Source organism: Bidens hawaiensis, unplaced genomic scaffold (genome assembly GCF_021521415.1).
Source record: "Bidens hawaiensis isolate Kalapana, Puna unplaced genomic scaffold, B.hawaiensis_p1.1 tig00058166_1, whole genome shotgun sequence".
Classification (NCBI taxonomy): Eukaryota; Viridiplantae; Streptophyta; class Magnoliopsida; order Asterales; family Asteraceae; genus Bidens; species Bidens hawaiensis.
The window spans coordinates 71,620-80,680 of NW_027506413.1; the positions used below are offsets into that span (position 1 = coordinate 71,620).

Sequence of the window (9,061 nt, forward strand, 5' to 3'; positions counted from 1 at the left end):
ACTCAACAACATAATGCTATTTGGGTGATTGTGGATCGCTTAACAAAATCCTCACACTTCATACTCATCAATGAGTCGTACTCTATGGATAAATTAGCACGAATCTATGTAAACACCATCGTCGCTTTGCATGGAGTACCGCTGTCTATAATATCTGATCGAGACAGTCATTTTACGTCTCATTTCTGGAAAAGCTTCCAACAAGCTCTCGGTACAAAGTTGAACCTTAGCACTGCTTATCATCCACAAACCGATGGGCAAAGCGAAAGGACGATTCAAACGTTGGAAAACATGCTCCGCGCTTGTGTGATCGATCTAGGTGGAAGTTGGGATGACCACTTACCCCTAATGGAATTCTCGTATAATAATAGTTATCACGCAAGTATTCAAACCGCACCGTTCGAGGCGTTGTATGGAAGAAAATGTAGAACGCCCGTGTGTTGGTATGAAACCGGAGATAATCAATTGTCTGGACCCGAGATAGTCCAAGAAACAACCGAAAAAGTCATTCAAATCCGAGAACGACTTAAGACGGAACGTGATCTCCAAAAGAGTTACGCTGATGTCCGTCGTAAGCCGTTAGAGTTCAATATCGGCGACAAAGTGTTATTGAAAGTCTCGCCTTGGAAAGGCGTTGTTCGCTTCGGTAAGGAAGGAAAATTAAGTCCTCGATTCGTTGGACCTTTTGAGGTACTCGAACGAATCGGCACTGTTGCATACCGGTTGTGACTGCTGAGGAAATGCAAGGGATACATGATGTATTCCATGTTTCGAATCTGCGTAAGTGTTTGACCGATGAATCGTTGGCTATGCCATTAAAAGATGTTGAAATAAATGAGAACTTAAAATTCATAGAACGTCCAATACAAATTGAAGATTAGAAAACAAAGAAGTTAAAGAAAAGAACGTTGAAAATAGTGAAAGTAAAATAGGACTCGCGTAGAGGGCCCGAATATACTTGGGAACTCGAATCGGAAATGAGAAAGAAAAACCCCCACTTGTTCGAGTAAAGCAATCTCGAGGACAAGATTTGTTTCAAGGTGGGGAGGATGTAACAACGTGAAAATTTCGAGTTCAAAGTATCAACTTTCCAAAGTCTAGGGACTAAAATTGCCAAATTTCAAAGTTGAGGGTTTAATTGAAAACTCTGATTTCCTGACCCATCGCGCTACGCGATGAGTCAGAGGAGAGCCCCATCGCGTATCGCGATGGGGTACCTGACACAACGTGACACGTGTGCCACGTGGCACACGGTGGCACTGGTTATCGCCACGTGTTGCCACGTGTAGCGGTGCCTTCCACGTGTCAACACGTGGCAGGTCTACGCTGTGAGTCAGCAGACCTATATCGCAATACGCGATAGGTCTGCTGAAGAGCCTATCGCGTATCGCGATAGGAACCAATTTCAAGTCTATAAATAGCGACCATGGGCATTGCATTCTGCACACAAAACACAGCTCTCTTACCTCTCTCTAACATCTCTCTAAGTCCCGACAATCATATAAATGATTTGCCTCGATAAGCGTGCCCCGATCCTTTGTTTGTGTACACCGTTTCCTCGAAGTTTGTGCCACCCTCTACCCTCAATCATCAAGAAGGCGTTGTTATGGCAATGAGTCCCGAAAGACGTGCCGACGTGTGTTGAAGTTGGCATATCAAAGTTGATCGAGAAAAGTAAAGCGGCGTCGGAGTGCTGCTCAATTCTCTAGGGTTTCTATACCCCACTTAAGGTTAGGCGTAATATCGAATTCAATATAATTTAATATTATATTCAAGGCTTAAGCCTTAAGTCGAGGTTATACTCGATACCTCGATAAAAGAAAAATAAACATAACAAAGAAATAAATGAAACTATGATTATGAATATTCTTGGATACATATATATGTGTGTAAGTATATGTGTAAATATTCTTTGTTATGAAATATTATTTAATGAATAAAGAGTATTCTTAAATAATAAAGAAAATAATTACGTTTCTTTGAGAAGAAGAAACGTCGGGTTTCTAAATATAAACTAAAGGTTTATAAACTTACTTTTAAACTAAAGGTTTTTTAAGTAAACAAAGAATTGAACTAAAGGTTCAATCGAGGATTGAGATATAAGACTAAAGGTCTTAAGCCGGATCGTGTATCCGACTAACAAATATTTATACTCGTACTATAAGTGCGAGATAAAGAAAGGGAAAGACCCTTGGACGGTGAGTGAAGCCGATCCTAAAGAGACAAGGTGAATACGCCCCAAACTTTTACTTATTTAAAAATGAGTCAAACGTGTTATTTGAAATTGTTTACAAGGAACTATGTGTTCCTAAAACCGTTATAAATAAAGGGTATAAACCTAGCCCTCAGGCTGTGGTATACGTATGTCTGGATCCTTACATAGGTGGTACTATGCGATGTATGGGCATGATCGCACCACCCTTGGCCGTAGGACGCTCTTCTGCAGGGAGTACGACCTTATGTGTATATTTACGAGTACTTAACTAAGTCGAACGCTGCGGTGTTTGCTGAGGTGACCTAGCGTAGAGGCTCATATTTATAATGTGTTATTTGACTTTGTTATTCCTAAGCCACGTTGGGCCGAGGCAGGCGTAGTCTCGAGGGGTAATAAAGTAAAAGAGTCATTTTTGCGTCAGCGTGTTCACCAGCATTCGTTGCTGACGTATTTTCTTACATTTTGCAGGTGAACAAAGCTAGAGCTTGGCATGACGAAGTACTAATATCCGATGGCTCGGATTCTTTTTGTGAACTTAATGTTTTAATGTGGTGGTTTTGTAAACATAAACAAATAACCTTTTGTTAACTTAAAACGGGTATTTACAATCCCGTCTTTTGAATATATTTAAATGTTACACTTTTGATCCTTATAGTTTTATAAGACTTCCGCAAACTAACGCAACTCTGATTTATTTACAAACACGATACCAAGTTATGGGTCGCACTCCTAGGCCCTGGAAGGGGGTGTGACAGGCTTGGTATCTTTGAAAAACCTAATCCGCCATTCTCAATGGCGGATTAGGAAAAAATATGTTTTGTTTCTGGTTCGTTTTCTTCCTCTGTAACCCTACAACTCACGGGTCTTGAAGGAACACTGTCATGGTAGCTTTGCACGGGTCATGTGATGATACAACTTTAATAATACATGTGTTTTGAAGGAACAATTCATGTGATGATACAACTTTAATAATACATGTGTCACAGGGCAGTGTTTGAACAACATTTTACATGTAAACAAATACATGTTTTGCATGCAATGGCTTTTTTTGTATAAAATGATTTAAAATAATTCATGTGATAGCTTTAATAATTCAGGATGGCACCATGATACATGTGGAGCTTTTTTTAAATACATATTATATTTGCTAAAATGATTTAAATGTATAAATTAAAAAAAATTACACAAAAACGGGGTGGGGGTGGTTTGAACCTGCGACCTCCCATTCCGTAACAATTGTTCTTAACCAGCTAGGCTACCAGCGACGTGCGAGATATGATAGGACGGATAATTTAAAGATTGAAAAGGAAAAAGGTGGGAAACAAAATATATCTCCTAATCCGCTATTGCCACCGCGGATTAGGATAAACTATTTTTTTAAAAAAAACCTTATCCGCTGATGTGAATAGCGGATTAGGAGAAACTTTAAAAAAAAAAACCTATTCCGCCATTCTCAATGGCGGATTAGGAAAAAAAATTTCTGGTTCATCTTCTTCGTAAACACCTGCATGTTGCTTTGATTATGTGGACATGTTAGCTTTAAAATTGGCAGCTTTAAACATTGCTTTGAATGCAATGGGGATAGAAAATAAAAGTTTGTGGAAAATGGTAGAAAAGAAAAGGATTCAGATGCTTTGAATGCAATCAGATGCTTTGGCAGGTTTGCATGCAGCAGCTTGCATGCAGTTAATACTCGGTGGAAAATTGGGACTTTGGCAGGTATGAAATATTAACTAGGTAGAAAACAAAAGTTGGTTAGTTAGGTTAGTAGTTTCGTTAATGTGGTTAGTTTTTTTGTTTGTTTGGTTAAGTGGTACACAACGGGGTTGAATATGTTGTTCTCCTAATCCGCTATTCACATCAACGGATTAGGGTTCAATGATTGATCCAACGTTACCAATAGCGGATCCATTTTATATTTCCTCCTAATTCGTCAATGCCAATGGCGGATTAACTGGAAGCCTTTTTTTTACTTTTTCGTTATCCTTTTTATTTCGTAAATATACACCATTTTGTAAAAAAAAATCAACAATACAAATCAAGGGTATATCGTTACAGGAGCAAACATTGGTACAACATCGGTGAAGAGAACTCAAAGGTGCGATCGGAGAACACTTCTGGCAGGAGGATGATGAAAATAAGAGAGAGTGAATGAGTGATGATGAAATAAACAGTTGATCTAAGAGGAACACGTGTGATGTCAACGTGGAGTAAAAACAGATATAAAGAGAATGTTACACACCAACAAAGCACAAAGAACAAACAGATAAAGTTGTAAGACAAATGTAGTACATGCAACTAAAGCACATACAACAAAGCAGTATATACAACTTTCAAAGCGTATGTCACAATATCTAAGGCATAATTGTTAGGGCATGGAATTTCTGCTAAGGATCATTTATTTTTGAGTAACTTATGGATAAAATATCATTGAGATATGTTCCAGATTGCAAAGGATTAAGGATTATTGGTATTATATGTTTACTAATGATTGTGTTTGAATGGTGTTGTGTTTGTTAGATATAACGGCTGGACGACTTGGTCATCCTATTTTAGCGCTACTGGACGACTCCCGCACGTGGTCAAAGGGAAGGAACGGCTAGTGGGAAGAGTGGTGTGATTATAGGAAATCTTGTTAGTTGTTATTTGTATTTATTATGAGATCATTGATCAGCTAGATAGATACTTACACTCTCGCACACTAGAGCATTACTAATAATCTTCACTAAGCACAGCACTTACACTTAGTTTCCATTGTAATTCTGATCGTGATCTCCACCATTGTAACCCGATTTTGTGATTAATAAATAGGTGATAGATAATTGTCATCACCCGTGGGTTTTTGTGTCGGTGATCCGAATAAGATCAAGGGCTTTTTCTCGTAACAAATCTTCGTGTTTGTGTTTACAATCATTTCATTATTGTTATCATCAATTTAGCACTAGCCCTCGCCTAACTAATTTGGTTATATTATCCTTAGCCGATTTTTGACCAAAACAATAATGTACAGCTTTCTTTGTTAACAAAGTTGTAATTTAATATATATATATATAATAACAACTATTCCAAACATAGCACAATAAAAGTCTAAATTATCTAGAGGTACAATAATTATTATCTATAACAATAACAATTTATCATTTTTGTGCCACTAAGCCCTGAATGGAACACTTGGCGGCACCACACTTGTCAATTGATTTTTGTTTTTCTTTTTCAATTTCTTTTTGTTTTTTTTTGTTTTTTTTTTTAATTCTAGTATCGTAACGACATAACGGAAGCCGACCAAACGTTTTTTGTTTGATTGACTTCTGGTACCGTGAATGAGCATTCTCAATATTATGCCTTGAAGAGGACTCGAACCTCCACGCTCTTTAGCACGAGATTTTGAGTCTCGCGTGTCTACCATTTCACCACCAAGGCATCTTGAAAGTGAATCGTATTCCATGAATATGAAGCCAGCAAAGCCCCCGACGCTTAATCGCTTCATTTAGGCACCTGCTGACACTAAAGCCGTTCCACTCGTGCTTCTCTAACGAGAATCACTTCGTTCCACTCTCCCAAGGAAATAAACTTCGATTCTTGAATAATCCACATCACTTCTGCTTCTATTGTAACAAAAGATTCCCCTTTGTGGAAAAGGCCTCTATCAATAATGATGATTTTACGTATGGACAATTCCTCAATATCTTGTTCATTCGCAACCTCTGCAGTATTGGGCTTTGGCGGTATTTATCATGCACTTTTAGGACCTGAGACGCTTGAAGAATCTTTTCCATTCTTCGGTTATGTATGGAAATATAGAAATAAAATGACCACAATTTTAGGTATTCACTTAATCTTGTTAGGTCTAGGTGCTTTTCTTCTAGTATTCAAGGCTCTTTATTTTGGGGGCGTATATGATACTTGGGCTCCGGGAGGAGGAGATGTAAGAAAAATCACCAACTTGACACTTAGCCCAAGTATCATATTTGGTTATTTACTAAAATCGCCCTTTGGGGGGGAAGGATGGATTGTTAGTGTAGACGATTTGGAAGATATAATCGGAGGCCAACAAACATGATGGAAACCGACTGATTCCGCCTAGACTCATCGCCTCAACATCCGGCACCGACAACGCTCGAGTTTTACCAACGTCCGAGTTTACCGATGGACACAACCCCATTCGTGCACCTCAACTTTTATATTATCCGTTTTTTGGCTCTGGTACCGTAACGAAAACTGACCGAATGTCAATTTTGTTTTTTTCTTTAGTTCCTGTACCCTAACGAATGTGACGAAAACCGACCGTATTCACCTAGACTCGCCGCATTTTATTTTAAATATGGTACCATAAAGCATGTAAAGAAAACCAACTGAATGTCAACGCTTTTTCTATTGTTTTAGCTCACGAAGGTGACAGAACCTATCAAATTTGCATACACTCGCCATCTCGTCGCCTGGGATCTACAACGCTCAGGTATTCCCAACGTCCGGGTTTTACCGGCCGACCCCACCCATTAGGTCACCTCAATTTTTATATTTTTTTTGTTCTATTTTTGGTTTTTAGTTATGATATCATAACGCAAGACACTGAAACCAATCGAATCTGCGTGAACTTATCGCCTAACGCCCAGGACCGACAACATTTAGGTTTTATAAACTTGCTCGGCGCGTTGCGCTGAGTAAAACCTAGTTATTACATAAAATCATATAATCTCTTTTTCATATGGCAAGAGATCCTAATTGTTATGACAACTTGCCATAACTTTGACCCAGCACCCCATTTATACATCTCCCTACAAAATCCATGTCCAAAACAAAGTATAAACTATCAATTTCAAGAATTGGACAAAGTATAAACTATCAATTTCAAGAATCCAAAAATTAATCAACAAATGTTAACCCTCTCGTTATATATTGCAAAAAAGAGAATGGCATAGTATCCCCAAAGTTAATTGATTTTGACATAAGCGCTTGTTTAACCGTATCGCACGTACCATTCCTAAAACCCCTAGAAACGACGAGAGATGTGTTACAAACCCAAGGAGCATGAACCGTAAACGCAAAACCCGAAACACTTTCATAATCATCTAATAACACCTTCTTATATGCCTTGCATACTTGAGACACATACTTACCCATTGGCAATAAAGATTCACCCTCGATATCAGTATCCGAATGAAGATTCACCACAACCGTTCCATGGTCCGGATGAACCCGGTCCCTCAAGGCTTTGAGGAAAACAGAATCCGGGTCCCACAGCTGGTGGGGAAATACATCGTCACCATTATATGCATCCACAAAAACCATGTCATAGACGCTGGTACTTTCGGTTATGAACTGTTGGGCATCGGATTCATGTAAGAATAGCCTTTCATGAATCCCATTCCATAAAACTTGATCTATTAGACTCGGTTTCGAGTGTGAACGCACCCCTTGTTTTTTCATTATAGAGTAGGGTGGAAAACCCATTGCTTGGGTTGAAGCGGAAATAACTACCGGGTCGATTTCTACTATGTCGATTATGGCACCTGTCAAATATTCATATCAGATAAAAATGTCAGTTAAATTTGACAAAATAAAGTAATAAACTGTGAACCAACTTGGAAATTGGCTGCGTCATTTTTACAAACATCATAACAATAGGATGTGGCGAATCGGGCAGATTCAATAACGGGTCAAACGGGTTCTTGGTATGCGTTAAGACGGGTCACTCCTGATCAACCCAACACCTTTTTCCCAACTTTGTGAACTTTTTTTAAACTATAAGTGTGAATGTGACCAAGGGTGTAGAGCCAAGACACTCATGAGCTACTCAAAATTGGCTCGCTAAAAGCTTGAATCAAGCCGAGCTTAAACGAGCCCGGACCTAAAAATAAGCTTGTCATATAAACGAGCTCAACCTGGCTATTGAGCCTAAACGAGCCTATTATTTATATATTTTTTTTATTTATATATAATATATATTAGGTTATATACAACTGTTAATTAGAAATATATATAAAACAACTAAAACCTTATATAAATATTAATGAATAATAAGCAAGCCGAACTCGACCTATAAAAAACTACCCACGAGCTGAGCTTGAGCTCTTGTAAGTTAACCGAGTAAAGCTCAAGCTTAGTCGAGTTCGGGCTCGGCTCAAGTCGTTTACAATGGTAAAGGCGACTGATATAACTTTATCATTTCAAGAATAATATAACTCCTGGATAAAATGATATAAACGATTTTCAGCCCATTTGCCTTTTTCTTCTAAGCTAAATTATTCACCCGTTTGACCCAAAGACGAGACTGCTAATCAACAAAGATTAAGTACAAAATCATGCCAATATGTAAATTGTCAAAGTACATCTAAAAGTAAATCATATATCAGTATAATACTACTATATCCCATTAATTAATATACTGTTAAATAACTCACCTGGAACTTTACGGGCCAAAAATAACGGTAAGCTTCCACCACCATGACCGATACACAAAATCTTCATACGAGAACTTAGCATATCACAGTTACATGATAGGGAAGTCAGTCCATCAGATATCATACTTCGAAGATCTGCAATAAAAACGTAACATTAACAGCAAAGTAAAAAACGAATCATACATGGCAAATTTGATATAAATTACATGGAGCAGCCAGACCGGCTGCTGCATTAAGAATATAGATCCAGGATCTGATTCATGGTAAGCTGCCATGACTTTAGCTGTGCTTTGGCGGGTATCGTCGTTGAACCGAAGCGTACGCCACTGATACCCGAGAATTCTAAACAAGCCGTTTTTAAAAGTGTTTGGATGTAAGCCATGTAACTCTGCATAGCGTTGACGAAGCACATCCTCAGTTTGGTGCCATTTACTTTGACTCTGTA

At 38.4% G+C, this 9,061-nt stretch overlaps 1 non-coding gene and 1 pseudogene across 2 annotated transcripts; both read right to left on the minus strand.

Moving 5' to 3' along the window:
* Positions 1–5,554: 5,554 nt before the first annotated feature.
* TRNAL-CAA (transfer RNA leucine (anticodon CAA)) lies at positions 5,555–5,635 on the minus strand. Its single transcript has one exon. It is a non-coding gene; the product is annotated as a tRNA-Leu (tRNA).
* Positions 5,636–7,051: 1,416 nt separating this feature from the next.
* Positions 7,052–9,004, minus strand: LOC143617783 (uncharacterized; annotated as a pseudogene). Its single transcript, XR_013150884.1, has 3 exons — positions 8,823–9,004; positions 8,617–8,751; positions 7,052–7,725 (listed from the first exon to the last, which is right to left on the minus strand). The product of XR_013150884.1 is annotated as an uncharacterized LOC143617783 (transcript).
* Positions 9,005–9,061: the final 57 nt, after the last annotated feature.